At 39.5% G+C, this 16,099-nt stretch overlaps 1 protein-coding gene across 3 annotated transcripts in view; it reads right to left on the reverse strand.

Moving 5' to 3' along the window:
• The window catches only part of PDE7B (phosphodiesterase 7B), a 155,849-nt gene that overhangs the window by 93,271 nt on the left and 46,479 nt on the right, over window positions 1-16,099 (reverse strand). The gene's annotated exons all lie outside the window — the stretch shown is intronic.

Genomic DNA, 16,099 nt, shown 5'->3' on the forward strand with positions numbered 1-16,099 from the left:
ATTTAACTGATTTGGATCTCAGTCTTTTGGAATAATTTTAACTTTTAATGACCAAATAGGCAACCAGTTTGTGAACAATTGAGGTTTTATCTCACCAATACTACTCAACTATCTTGGTTTGGCTGGCTTTATACTCTATTAGACCTACGAAATGTGGAACATTGGCTTCCCAATCTTTCCTCAAAATGCATTACATATATATACTTTAGTTCTTTAACCTTAAGAAACCCAGCACCACCATAGAATTTGTAATGAAATCTTTTCCACTTGATACACTGTCTAAAATGCATAGTGGTGTATTCAGTTTATAGGCATGGTATGAACAAATATGCAGAATTATTTAAAAGTTTAGACAAATATATTTATTAAAACTTTACTTCTCCAAGTATATTAATAATACATAGGACTAGAAGTTATCCATAAACTTCAATAGTCACTGAAATCTGTACAGTTCCTTTAGGGAAACTGTTATATCATTAACATTAACTGCCTTAATTTGAAATCCAGATGCCAACGAACCATTCCTTAAAAGATGCAGAGGACAAGAAATTGGCTCTCTGGTCAGGGACTTCTTTAGTAGGCTTGCTTGAGCATCCTCTGAATCTTCTCTGCTTGTCAAAATATTTGACAAGCAGGACATGCAAAAGACAATGTCACAGTTGTCCCTGGAGACCTGGTTCCTGAAACCAACTGCTTTCTGTTGTCACTCTGGCACAAAACTGTCCTCAGAAACTGGTTGCGGAACTCTCCAAACCTTTTTAGCCCTCACAGCTTCTGCCCTGAATGATTTCAACCAATCTTAAGGTTCCTGCTAGGCACAGTTGCTATTGCTTCCTCTCAGATTCCTGAACTTCTTCATCTGAACTTGGCAATGCTGTGACTGCCGTTTTATATATCAGTCATTATTCTCTGGCCAATATCCTTCCACTTCTCTATCGGCCAACTCATTGGCCTATGTTCATGAAACAATTAGAGCCAATTGGTTCATCAACTGACCTATCAAAACCCAACCTTCTGGATTTTCCTATCCATTATATAAACTGAGAGGTCTAACTGCGAACCATTTACGACCTAAAACAGCTTACTTAGTAAATGTAGCAACTGTGGCCAGCATGTTTGTCAGGTACACTGTGCCAACAGTAAGTTTACCCCACAAAGTAACTGCTGGGCTTTAGTTAGGTAACTTCTCACTGTTACTCACTCATAAACACAACAATATTACATATATAACTATTGTTATTTCTATATTTATATAACATATTTTACCTCTTTTTTTTAATTCTCCACACAGCTTGAGATCTAAAGATATACAAACACATTATTCTATATTTTAAAGGGTGGCAACAGTTCAGTATTAATTTATTCCTAAACCTACTCTATGTGTTCTAATTTAAGAAAATCATATGCTCATGAAATTATGGCTGTGAGAATCTGAAATAGTTCAGTTAGATTTCTTATTATGCTTTGGTGGATCTTCAGTTCTCCAATCAACTAGAATGAACTGTAAGTGCATTGTGATGCGTTAGAGAGCCTTGATAAGTGAACTATCTTTCTACTCTTGCAAGCCCTATTTGGATGTTCATTATACTAGCATATAAGCAAGCTGTGAGGGGGCGGGGGGGGGTGCAATTTCAACTCTACCCCCTCCAATGCACCACTTCCATCCAGTCTGCAGCCTTTAAGTATGAGATTGAAGATCTGAAGTGGGGGAGATTTTTCTACCTGTGGAGTGTCTCTTCATGATTTAAAACTGCACAATCAAAGGCAAGACTTTCACCCCAATTCAGTTTTATACACACACAGTTCTGTGTCACTAATAGAGGCAGGATGTGATGTGCATTCAGATGCACTATTGAATATACATTCCATAAAAAATAATATACACTATTACTGCATATGAACTATTAATATTATATTATTGATTAAATGCATGTGTCACCTAATGCACAATATGTCTTAAGCAACTTAACAGTTAAAACACACTTTAAAAAAACATGCATTTAATGCCAAGTTATATGTACAAAAAATGCATATGTTGGGATAAAATACAGTGGTACCTCTGGTTAAGAACTTAATTCGTTCCGGAGGTCCGTTCTTAACCTGAAACTGTTCTTAACCTGAGGTACCACTTTAGCTAATGGGGCCTCCCACTGCCACCGCACGATTTCTGTTCTCATCCTGAAGTTCTTAACCCGAGGTACTACTTCCAGGTTAGCGGAGTCTGTAACCTGAAGCATTTGTAACCCAAAGTGTTTGTAACCCGAGGTACCACTGTATGCATAAAATACACAGCTTAGTGAATGTAACATTAAAAAAGTAATCACACGGGGGGAAATTGCTTTGCAAAAAATGTGTATATTAAGATATATTTGCATTCCTTGTTTCTCAGTCACTTGCCGAAGAGCTTTTGCAAGGAGGGAACAAATATTCACCAAACACCGCACTCCCCCAGTTTTCACTCTGCACTCCAAATGAGAAGGGCCTTGCAAAATATCCTGGATAATGCAATGCATGTTGCTTGGAGGAATCCAAGGCTACCAGCAGCTCTGTGCCAAAGATACTAAGCACTGGGTAAACTCAAGGTTCCCTTCATAATGAAGATTAAGTACTTAAAAGTTCCCAGCCTTCCACTAAAAAGACAAGACAAAAAAATTCTGGTCACCAGGATATATTGCCAAGGCTGCTCTCAATGCAAGTCTCTTTGAAATGCACCCAGACAGTTGCTCCCTATAATCCAACAGGGTGTCTCAAGTCTGACACCTTACAAAATCATCTTTCAAAGAAACCCAGAGAACCTGGCGGGTGGGGGCAGGGATACAGGACCCATAGAGAAGCTGTCTGTCCTTACCTCACCTCATTCCAAACAACTGAAGAACCCATAAGAACTTCCAAAGCCATGAAATGGGATGTTTGAAGACTGACTGAAAAGAAATTTATTGTCTTCCAAATACATAACAAGTATGCCTTTTTTGTTTCCAACATCCACAAGTGAAAATGAATACTTAGGGTACAATCTTACATGCACTTACCTAGAATCAAGACCCACTGAGCATGCAGTGCCGTTCCTGATGGAAACTTCCCACTTTGAAGCCAAACACCAAATCCTCACTTTCAAGTCACACATGCATTATTCCATAAAATTTCTCTACCTATGTTTTCAAGCACATTGTACTTGATTCGTCTTGTCATATGGGGATAGTGAGCTGCCTTACACCAGGCTAGACCAACCAGTATTAGCTACACTGGCAATAGCTCACCAGGGTTTCAGATTTATGTGATGAAAGGCAAAAAACAGTGGAACAATTTTATGCAACCTGGTGGGACTTTTTATCTTAAATTTCACACAATGACCTGCACAACTACTTACTTGCACCTAAAAAAGAAATATGGTGCATACAAATCTATTTTGTCCTACTGTTGCCACTGGCCAAATGGGTTTAGATATATTTCACAAAAAAACTTGTTTACCAGAGGAAAAAGTGCACACTATGCGCAACAACCCCTCTTTCAAACTGCCTACACCTCTGCAAAGACAAAGAAACCCAAACACTCACCTGTCTCTAGCCTTTCTGCAGTACAATTTTGTTGCAAAATGCCAGTTTTCTGAAGGTTTACAATTAGATTGCATCAGTTTTACAAGTGTTTCACTGTGCAGGCAGAGATAGGTGTTTTGGAACAGTGACAACACTCAGAACCACATACACATTACTTAAATTCACCTTAAATACTGTTTCCTCTTACTTACAAATGCTGCACAGACAGTGAAAACTCAGACCAACCAGCCTGAGAACCCACAGCACCTACAGTTAATAAGTGGAGGATCATTGTTTTCTATTTATCCCATGCTTATCCCATCCTTTCACGAAGGAGCTCAGAGGTGGCTTACATGGGTTCTCCTAATTTTATCCTCCTAAGAACCCTGTGAGGTAGATTAAGCAGAGAAGGAGTGATGGGCCCAAGGGACACCCAGAGGACTTAATGACTGAGTAAGCTTTTGAGCCTAATTTTCCCTTGATCCTAATTACAGTAAGATAGCCACACTGTTCTTCCCTTTTTAAAAATCTAGCTAGATGAAAAGAGTTTTACAGCAGGAGAGCACTTGGCCTTCAATGACCCCTCCCCCAAAGCTACTAAAGCCACATGGATGCAAAGAAAGGAGGGGGGAATAGTTGCTTAGCACTAATTGCATCACATATATTATGTAAGTGGTGCTCATGACGTTTGCAGAGCTTCAGTTGCATCCCAATCAACACGCTATCTTAGGTGGTATCGCATTTCCCCCAAATACAAACACATCGCTCTTTTAGTGCTGTTGGAAATGCACCAATCCCAGAAGAAAAGTATTACCTTAAGCCAAGACAGTGTGGGTAAGAAAGTGGAAACAAATGGTCATAGGAAGCCGCCTCAGCCGTCAATCTCAGTATTACACTGACTGGCAGTGGTTTTCCAGACAGGGGTCTTTCTCAACCCTATGTGGAGTTACCAGGGATTGAACTAAGGCATGTGCCATGTTACTAAGCTATAGCTTTGCACTGCATTTGAACTGAACTGAAGAAAACCTGATCACGTAAGAAAAGACCAAGTATCCCTTCCAGATACTTTACCCATTTGAAATGCCTATGAACCCAAAAGCTTATTGACTTGGAAAATTGAAAATTAGTGCTATATGGATATGGACAATTAGTAGAAATAAAATATATAGCTAATTTCTGGTTCTCATGATTGCTGAGAAAAACTTGGAAACAACTCTGTAACTCCCCTTCCTCCATTTCTTTTGCTGAAATACTACTTTTTATAAACACCTGCTTTAAAAAAACAAAAAAAGGAAAAATGCAGAATTGCGGAAAGAAAATTAATTATGTAGAGCTAATGTACGGACACACATTTAACCTGTACAGCCTGGTAACAAAGATGTCTGCTTCCTGGTTGGGTTTTTGGCACAGTTTACCTGGTAGTCTGAAAAATACTAGTTGCAGCCCTTTGGCTCTAAAGTCCCATAGCAGCTGATGAGAAAAGTTTCTGTTCAGCCCATGCACACCTGGCCCAACCAATGTAAGGATTAGGCAATCTTGTCCAAACCTATTGTTGTTGGTGGCTATGACACAACCACACACCTTTGACAGCTGCATTATGAGGACAAAGATTTGTCTGTATGAAATACAGAGTTCAGAAAGAGAAAACATCTTTTAATTGCAAGTCTAGTCATGTTCTTGTCTGTGTGATTTCTTGTTGCACATTATTATAAATGGGGAATCTGTGCGCTTTGAAACCAGTAGGACTCACAAGCCAGCTCTCCAGGAGGTGGCTGAATCCTATTGTTTGAAGTCTTTGTACCATGTTCATTGGCAAGGACCCAAGAAGCCCGACTCGGTTTTAGCTGGAGGGTCAGAAAGAGTGCTGCAGTTTACAGCCAAGCTTGGAAGATGAAACTGAGAAATAAAAATACACTGCAAGTTATATGATGGGTCAACAGGGGGAAACCTCTGTTCATTATAGGATTGTGTAAATGAAGCAGCACAGAATTCCCCGGAGACTGCACTGTTTAAAAAGCAGGTGATTGGTATGTTACAAGAAAGAGCATAAAGAGAGACGAGATTATTAGATGTAGTAAAATGGCTGTGGTGAATAAATCAGAATCTTATGGCAGTTGCCAGAATCTTACAATTGCCTAGATGGATAAAGATGTTCCCTTATTACTGTATATTCAGTATGAATATTTTCCCAAGTACTGTATGGCTGAGTTGGAGCTGGGGGCACTTTTCTCAAACATTTTCAGTAGCAGTGACACGTTTCCTTCTTTGGGGGATTCTGGGGGAGGGGGAGATGGCATCAAAAGGAAAACATAGTATTATCCCATTCAGAGTGAGTGCTAAGTGAATAAAGGAAGCATTGCCCCCACTCTGCATTGGCTTCAGAGTGCCACATGGGCAAATCTGACTGGACAAATAAGTGCATGACATCATCAAACCCACTACAGGATCCGCCATTTGTCAGGGGTCACTATTCCAAGGAAGACAATAGGCTAGGTCATTAAGAAAACGAAACAAATAAGCAGCTTATTGAAAAACCAATGGACAGTAAACAAGGGTGAGTAAGAAAATTCCAACTCCCCCCAAAACTCTACTTTTGTCTGTTAAATTGAATCAAGCAAACAGCTGGTGCAGTCCTCATTTTAATCAGACCCCATGCATGATATTTCAAAAGTAAATAGGACTTACTCCCTAATGAATCTGAATAGGATTTCTATCCAAGACATCATTTTTGGCTCAAGAATTTTTTTGGGGCTCAAATAACTCAACTAAATAATTAAAAAAGAAACATATTTATCTAAAGTGAAAGTAAAGTATGTACACAACTTAAGTACAAATGCATTTTTTTCAAACTGCTTAAACTAAAAAATAAAATAAAATATCGACCTCCAACCAATGCCCCCAATCCTAAAGTACATTCTGGAGACTATAATTAATGGTGTGTATGAGGATCAACAAACTAAGGCTGAATCCAAATAAAATAGAGGACATAACCATTTATGAGCCATGGCAAGGGATTACCAACCTTTTGGGGTTGGTCAATGCATTTGGAATTTTTAGAAATCGCCATGGGTGCCAGTCACAAAATGGCTGCCATCATGTGTGACATAACACAAAATGGTGGCCAACTGTGGGAGCAGCAAAGGTTAACTTGCAGCAATGGGGCCAAGGATGCTAGTTAGACTCTTACAACCCTCCATTAAGGTCACAGAGCTAATTGCTGAGGAAAGCCATAGACCAGACAACTCTTTATCCTTTTGGGCACCCTAGTGTGTATTTTGCTGAAAAATTCCACAATTTCTAATGCTGTCTACATATACTGAGTACAAGATAAACTCTCAAGTACAAAAATAATTCTCCAGGACCCAAGTTTTTCTTAATGATACCCCAGTTATCCTCATGCTCTTTCTGTGATGCTTTTACATCTGAGCTTAACAATAGATAAGAAATTACAGTGGCGACACATATTGGGTTTCTTCTTTTCTTCCTGTCCTGTGGCAATTGGCACAGTAGCTTTGTTTACCAGAACATACAGTTCGGTAGAAATCCCACAGTGACGTCATCCCACAGATGGAAGCTTCTCAGTGTGGCTTTTTGGGATAGTTTCAAACTTGTGATTCACTTCCTTAAATAGGAAAAAAAATATTAAGTGACACTTTAAGGCATATTGTATCCTTTGGAGAAATCATAGCTCAGTAGCAGCTTAAAGATCTGCTTGTGTTATGGCCCAGTACCTGCAGTTACAGAGCTGCCAGAAAGTTTGATTCAGGAAGACCTTTAAATATGATCCTAAAGACTCGAGTTTTAAATCATTTGAGGCCCATTCAGTGATTTCACACTAGCTTAACTCACAATACTGTAATGTGAGGTTTTAATATCCCTTACAAACAGGTACTGTATACCACTCCTTTAATTAAGTGGAAAGGAAGCTACCTGAGAAGAATGCCAGATTTCTAGTGTCAAAGAAGCCACTCTCATGCATGCATCATGTGACAAAGAATCACCCTCGAGATCACGTAGTGCCCTAGCCCTGCCCCTGACACCCATATATGGCATATATACTTCCCTTGCATTTTCCTGCATCAGCCCCACCAAGCATGGCCAAGGGTCAGTGATGATGCAAATCATAGCCCTACAACATCTGGAAGGCCACAGGTTCCCTATTCACAACATCTGTGCTAGCTGGGCTCAATACAATGTGCTCTTTAAATGTGCAAGGAACTTTATCCATGAATGCACATTCAAAGATGCAAAATCCCACATCAAACTGCAATAATAAAGATCATGGAAACCTTCACTGCCTGGTGTGGTATATAGACTTGCTATGGGGTAGAATTAGGAATAGCTCTCTGCTTAAAATGAGATCTCATGTAAGAATAGTGTCTTTTTGGTCACTGTTGAAATACCGCCCCCATGTATAAGACACCCCCTATTTGGGGGGACTCAGATTTAAGAAAATGGGGGAAGATGGCCCCGTGTATAAGACACCGTCTAATTTTTGACATTATTTTTTTAGGGGAAAAACCTAGTCTTATACATGGAAAAATATGGTACTAAAGTTGTGTATTTCCCTGTGCTCAGCTTTTATACAGTAAATCTGCAACATGTGCATTTAACTTGTGCACATCCAGCTTTATGTGCATGGCAATTATTTTTTTTTACATATTTTTAAAGGGGGTGGAAAGGGGGTGAGCATTCAGGAAAAAAGACACTGGCAATCCTACTGACCATTGCACCCAATGTGTTTTGACCACACACAATTTTGGATTACTGTATTTGTACATTGTAAATTAGGGATGGGGAAACCTGTGGCCCTCCAGAAGTTGCTGGACTCCAACTAGGCATGTAAGGCTACAGCAATTTCCTTCCCACCCAGAGTCTGTTGCAATCAGCACTGTTTCCATTCCACTACAGTCCAGCTTCTGCCAAAACCTACATTATTCACCTCACTAGCTGTCAAAATGCCAAACAGCTACCAGTGACTTCCTTCAAAAGGAAACATAACCTCAGTAAGCACTGTGCTCCAGGAACTGTTCAGAGACATGGAGTGTATGTAGCAATGTAATACCGTTTTCCAACTATGATAGGTTTTCACATATAGAGACGGCATGATATTTTATTTCAATATCTGTTTAAATAATCTGGGGGAATTAAACTTGGTGACTTAAAACTATTGTTGCTCAATTAATAAAGCATTTCGCAAAAGCAACTGATAAACCAGCAAACAAATTCTAATACAAAAAGCCACAAAACTTGGGCACAATCCGTCCTACAATGCCATTTTAGCTTAATTCCAGACATAAAACCAGTAGCTATGAAAGGCAACATGCAGTATGGTGTTAAGTTTTTTTCTCCCACTATTACAGGAAAACAGAACATATTGGCATGCTAAGAATCTCATGTACATCTTAAACAAACACAGCACATTGTATAAATGTCTCACATTTCACTCAAGGAGCAGCTGAGATTTTACTGTAAAGCGCAACTTCACTGAAATGGCAACAATATGGATGTATAGCCAACAATCTGAACACATCTAAACACAATCTGTCTTGTAACACATTGTGCAACGGAATACTATTTATACAAAGCGCCTTCAGAAAATGGGGAATTGTTAAAAACATAATAAAATATGCGGAGCTCTTACTTTGAAGCAGACTGTATAAATTGAGAGACTGAGAATATATGTTACTTTGTTTATTTGCATGCCAGTGATGGATTGTTTTCCACAAATACATATCCCAGTGTATCAGCCTGTCTCAGTTTTAAATGAGATTTTTACTGCAGCCCTGGGAGATGTGTACTCTGAAGAGCAAGCTAGCAATGTGATTCTATTCTCAGTATTTCTGAAGTCAATATTTTTAGTACAATACAAGAACCAGCTGTGTGTTGGATGAAAACAAGTTTGTAGAAAATTGCTTGTGAAAGTTGGAGGTGAAGGATGCACCCTGCTCATGAATACATAAGGCATGATCCTGCCAAAGCCAAGCACTTTTAAATACCTTTGATCCATCAGATATATTCAAATGGGGAATTATTCTCATATTTCAATAATGGATTTTTTTTTAAAAAAAGCCGCCTCTTAATTTTGGCTGCTTTGTGCCTTTATAGTCTATTTGAAGTTTTAGGTTGTATTCTCTACTTCGTATGTTTGAATAATAATCTTCCCGCAACATTAGGGTTGCCATACATCCGTAATTTTGCAGACATTTCCATGTTTCGGCCATTGGAAACAGTGTCCAGGTAGAAATTGATTTAATGTCCGGGAAAATCCAGACGTATGGCAACCCATATCGGAAGTGTAGATTTTAGTGAATTTCCCTAAAAATAGCTCAACAACTTTGAGCAAAACTAAAAAAAGTTCAACAATTTTGCCTGCCCCCTAAAAGCAGCTCAACAACTTTTGTGTCCAGATTTTCAGTTTTTGAAATATGGCAACCTTTTGCTAGCAGATAGTTATATTTTGTTTCACAACATAAAATGATCATCATCATCATCTGCTGTTTTCTGCATTTTAAACCTCTGTTGATGGCACAGGTAAAAAAAATTTTTTTTTTGCCAGTTGTCATGCACCAAGATTCTTACTGCTATCATGTTTTCAGGTGGGGGTGGGTGAGCCTTTGGCACCTCCAGATGTTGTTTGAAGTTCCATCATCCCAACCATTTTGGCCAATGGCCCTTGGAGCATGTTCCTAATCCTGGTTTTAAGGCATTTCTCCATAGAATTTAATTACATTTGGGTCAATACAATCCCATCTATGTTTACCGGGGGGGGGGGCATTTCCACTGAAAGCAGGATTTATTCTTGCTGAGTTCAATGGAAAATATGCACAGGATTTGTAACCAGTAATATTTAATCAGATTACAGAACCTCCATTCTTCTGGGGTAGCTTTATGAATCTGTCTTTTCCAAGGTGGGCAAGTATTAGGTAGTTTGTTATTAGGATAATAACACAGTCGCAAGCGAAACTGTACAGTGCCAAACATTAATTAATATAAAGTGCCAGAATCTGGGGTATATCAAGGCCAAAAACATATTTTACTCAGTTGAAAAGGTTTTTTTTCAACTGGAATCATAGGTTATACTTCGCCTTTTTAATGACTTATTTCGTTTTCTGTAGGGTCACATTTTCAATGTTGTAACATTTTTTTAAATCTCAGTAACATTTCTGAATTGTTTAACATCTTATAAGAAAAAAGCCCCCTGTTATTCCAACATTTTATTTTGGCACAGCTCCTGTACCTTACTATCATAAGAATTCTTTTTTTTTCTTTTTGTGTGTGAAAACACATTGCACCATGATTCTGATTTTCCTGGTTCTCCATCTGCATCCTCCAATATGGCTGATATTTCCCCCCAAAGAGTTCTATTGATGATTTTGCAAGTACCGGTAGGTATCCCCCCCCCCCATTCCTCTTTGTAGCACGCTTCCTTTGGCACTATCTAGACACAAAAGAGTCTTGTGGCACCTTAAAGACTAACATGTTATGCCATAAATAGTACTTAGACCCTTTTTCTTCAGAACTTCATCTCTTTTTAGTGCATATTGTTATGATGTTTAAGGTCCCTGTGATTTATGGACATATTAATGCCTCTCCTACTGCAACACGGCATAGAATTGTAATGAATTTGTTTCTACACCATTCAGATTTACTAAGGGAGGCATAGTGGTTTAGAAAATACACACATCATGAAACCTGCTAGGTACGGCCAGCTTATTCCTACTTTGGTGATAAGTGTTTAATAAAGCCTCACGAGGAACGTTTGAGGGAATTGAGTGTTTAGCTTGGATAAGAGGAGAGTCTGCCTAAACATCAGAAGAACTTTCTGATGGTAAGAGCTGTTCACAAATGGAATTGACTCCCTTGGAAGGTGGCAGACTCTCCTTCATTAGAGGAGTTTAAGCAGAGGTTGGATTACCATCTTTTAAGGATGCTTCAGTTGAGATTCGTGCATGCAGGGGGTTGGACTAGATGACCCTCAGGGTACCTTCGATTCTATGATTCTATAAAAAAAATGTTTCAATTTTAATGTGGAACAGAAAAAAGTATGTAATGGACCTTAGTTTACTGGTAGAATGGCTACCTTGACTTCCTAGTTTTCTCTACACCCACAACAGTAGGATTCTGCCTATGAAAGCTGATATACTAGTCTATATGAATCTTTAACAGTGTATTTCTATATATGTCTTACTTTGAATGATTTATACATAGTTCAATCCCAGGTATCTCTAGCTAAAACGATTTAACAGCTAACAGGTGCTAAGGAATATTATCTGTGCAAGTCCCTAGGAAGCTACTGTTGAACAAAGCAGATATCCCTGGACCAGAAAGACCAGTGCTCCAACTCAGTTTAAAGCAGATTCCTATAGTCATTTTCATCTAGGCCGGAACTGAAGTCTGGCATGCTCACTTGTGACAAGAAGCTATACAATGTGTGAATATTATTATTATTTCTTGTGGGTTTTTCTATGCCAAGGGTTGGGTGTTCAGTTATTTTGAAGCACACCTTCCCCTTAAATATTGCTTCCAGTTAGGCATGTTTACTGTTAGCCCAACAGCCATCACTATATTTTTGCATAATTGGACAAGCAATGGGAGATAAGAGTGTCTTAGTCATTACTGACTGGAAATCTTTCATCAGCCTTTGGAATTTCATATGCAGCAGATTTTGGGAAGAGGACAAGCATACTATTTGAGGAAGTTTAAACTAGGAGTTCAAGAGAACTAGGAGTTTAGCTGAAATAATTATAAATAAAATGAATTCCTGGGGTTATTTGTTGTAGATCTGATGCAGGATTAGCAGTTGTGCTGTGTGCTTTAGGAGTTTGCTTGCTCTGAAATTGTTCTACTTATAAATTTGTAAAGAAACAGATATTGCAGGGGCATGTACATATCTACTGCTTTTATAACAAGAAGGCAAACCTTGTAAAGAAGTCGCCCTTGCAAATTCCTATGACTCAGGAAATTCACATGATTATTGTTATTGTAATTTTTCTGATGTATTCCTGTACATTTTAGGAAACAAGTTACAATTCTACTCCAGGTTTTGATGAATATCTGAAACCTGCATTTGCTTACTTAGACATATGCTATGTTGAGATGAGGACAGGACTAACTTCAAAGTAAAATTTGGGATTAAGATTCAAGACCAATGTTTTCAATGGGGATGCAATGTATGTATAGGCATAGAATTGCAGCAAGTGTTTCAATTGTCATCTCAAAGAATGACATTAACCTTGAAGTATTTTCCACATGATTTCTGTAATTATCCAAGAGCTATACACTGCGCGGAAGATAAGGTACAGTAATTTGAAATGTAAATGAGCAGAACACTAATGTTATAAAAAGAATTGATAAATGATATACTAATTTCATTTCTGCATACTGCATTTAGATATTCTCAAATGTACTGAACTTCGATGCTTGGTTAAGAAACATTCTACATTTTATAAAAATTAATTGTCCCATACTAAGAAAACTTAACACTCTGGAGTGTAGCCTTAAAATATTTCCTTCCAACCATGAAGAGTTTTTGCTTCAGCAACAGAAAAGTAAGATAGGATAATATTCTAGAGAGAGTATAACGACAAATGACCTCAGCCAGTAACATTAGTCTACGCTGACATTCCTCTGTATGTCACTAAACCTACGTCAGCTCCAAAAATAGTAGGGGATAAAATAAGCCAATGTGTCAGCAAAGCAAGAGCAATCACTACGTCAGCAAATATTCAAAACTATGCCTAAGACCACATGAGATATCTAAAGCCACTTGTCCTTGATCATCAGATGCACTTGGAATGTGACAAGATCACACACACACACAGACACACACACACACACACCCTTGTGGAATACGAAGAAAGAATGCAGACAAATTTGAGCAGCACAATCCTATAGTCAAGATCCTCTAGCTAGGGACACTTGGAAGTGATGGATAGTACCATCCCTAGGGTATGGTGAACTGAGGTAAATACCTTTGGCTGCATGCTTTGGGACCCCAGCATAGGGATGGCTCAAAGCATTACACTGCCAGAGGTGGACGCTGCTGTCCTTACTACTCCTTGTTCTCCTCTCCTTAACCATCCAGTTTAAAATTGTTTTGCCACTACAGCAGCACCTTTCTCTCTCTCCCTCCCTCTGAGGAAGGAGTGAGGCATTTGGGGCAAGGTGGCCCAGGTGGTCCAGAGAGTGCCTGTGCTGCTGTGGCAGCGGATAGAAAATGTTTTAGTTTCAAGTTTGTTTAAACATTCAACCATTTTGAATAAAGATTCTTAAACCAGCAGTGATGCAGGTGGTCTCTTATGCCACCTTGCCCAGAATGCTTCACTCTGGGGAAGGACCACCTTATTCAATGAAAGGGGGCTGGAGTAGCACCAAAACAATTTTAAATAAGGTGTGGGGAGATGAGGAGAAATGGGAGCAGGGATAGTGGCAGAAGCAACAGGCACTTGGAAGAGCCCCACAGCTAGGTTGACAGCAAGTGTGACTTTCTCAAGCACAACATACCTCTAGAGATGGTCCTAGGAACAGAAGCCTTGATATCGTACTGTCCAACATTTCCGGTCAAAAAACCCCATCTTCCATTATGTGCTCCTGGGCAAGTCATGTGACCTGCTCTGCAATCTTAGCCCACCCCCTGTGTTTTTTACCCAAGACAAGAGCACGTAAGATGGTCACTGCAATCTCGTACCAAAAAACAGGATGCCCCTTTTTCTGGGCACTAGGTGGGTATGCGATATGCCTGAGCAATATGAGCTAGAGTAGCAGAACTACCATGACACACTATTGCCAGCAAAGTACACCCCACACAAATGAGCAATAGAATAAGGGAACACACACCATTATGTATAAGTACCATGTCGTCCTACCTTTTGTCACATACACACACAGGAAACACACGCATCTGCACATGTAGGCAACTTTCTGTTGGCAAAGACCAGTCACTCCATTCCAAGCATTGGCATGCTGGTGAAACACTTATTAGCACTTTCTGGATCCACTCTAGCCTGTTCAATACAGGTGTTGGCATTGCCATGTGTGTTGTGTCTTTCTTACAGAGGTGTGTGCTGGGGGGGGGCATGCCTTGCTTTATTGTGAGTTCACTAGTTCCACATGTAGGTTGTTATGTGGACATTTTTGCTGGCCTAGTTTCTGATCGGTAGCCACTGACAGAGTTTCCAGGGAATGGGGGCATGTTTCTATACCATTCTTGCATTCCCACTCATGTGTTTTTCATCTTATCTCCCAGACTCAGCAAATTAATAACAACAAGAAGAAGAATATACAGTGGTACCTCGGGTTACAGACACTTCAGGTTACAGACTCTGCTAACCCAGAAATAGTACCTCGTGTTAAGAACTTTGCTTCAGGATGACAACAGAAATCACACAGCAGCGGCACGGCGGCAGCGGAAAGCCCATTAGCTAAAGTGGTGCTTCAGGTTAAGAACAGTTTCAGGTTAAGAACAGACCTCCAGAATGAATTAAGTTCTTAACTCGAGGTCCCACCGTAATAGAGTGCTCTTCCTGTCAGCATCACTGGGGTATATCGCCAGTCCCAGCATAATACAAGTGTAAGATTGCTCTGCCTGGTGACAGTCTTAGAGTAGGGTTGCCATTTCCCAGACATATCCAGAATACTGCTGCTGCAAGCAGTGTCCAGGTGGAAACCGTATTAAATGTCCAGGAAAATCCATGTCATTTTTGCTGATTTGAGAAATAGCTCAAAAACGAGTTGTTTTGCAAAATTGCAAAGAAATTTGACAATGACTTTGGTCAAAACTAAAAAAAGGTAAAGGACCCCTAGATGGTTAAGTCCAGTCAAAGGTGACTATGGCGTGTGGCGCTCATCTTGCTCTTCAGGTATTTTGTCCACAGACAGCTTTCCGGGTCATGTGGTAAGCATGACTAAACCGCTTCTGGCTCAACGGGACACCGTGACAAGTGCCAGAGTGCACTGAAATGCTGTTTACCTTCCCGTCACAGCAGTACTTATTTATCTACTTGCACTGGTGTGCTTTTGAACTGCTAGGTTGGCAGGAGCTGGAACAGAGCAACAGGAGCTCACCACTGTTGTGTGGATTCAAACCGCTGATTGTCTGACTGGCAAGCCCAAGAGGCTCAGTGTATAGGAAACATGTATAGGACTGCACTGGCATACATTTTTGTGGACTAAGCCCACTTCATCAGATGCATAAGCCAAGCTCAAATATATGCATTGTAATCACTGAGACTATCCCAACTGCCATTGCTGGAAAAGCAATTAAGATCAAAGCAATTAAGATTGTGTTAACAGCTCTGTTGGGGAGAAAACCTTGGTCTCAACCAAGTCCTAAAGGAATAGAGTCAAACTTGCCCATAAATTCTGAGTCAGCAATTTCACGCTGGAATTTCACCTTGAAGTTATTTTATTGAAAAATCATGCCTTTTGGATAATCAGCAGAATGTCATGAGATATTTCAGTCTATTTTTAGTATACTATATTTAGTTTGGAGACAATTTAAGAAATCAGCTGTAGACACATACTGTTATTATTGTGCATGGGAATGTAAATTAAAAAGAACATTA

The sequence above is a fragment of the Podarcis melisellensis genome, assembly GCF_964234715.1.
Source record: "Podarcis melisellensis genome assembly, chromosome: 3".
Lineage (NCBI taxonomy): Eukaryota > Metazoa > Chordata > Lepidosauria > Squamata > Lacertidae > Podarcis > Podarcis melisellensis.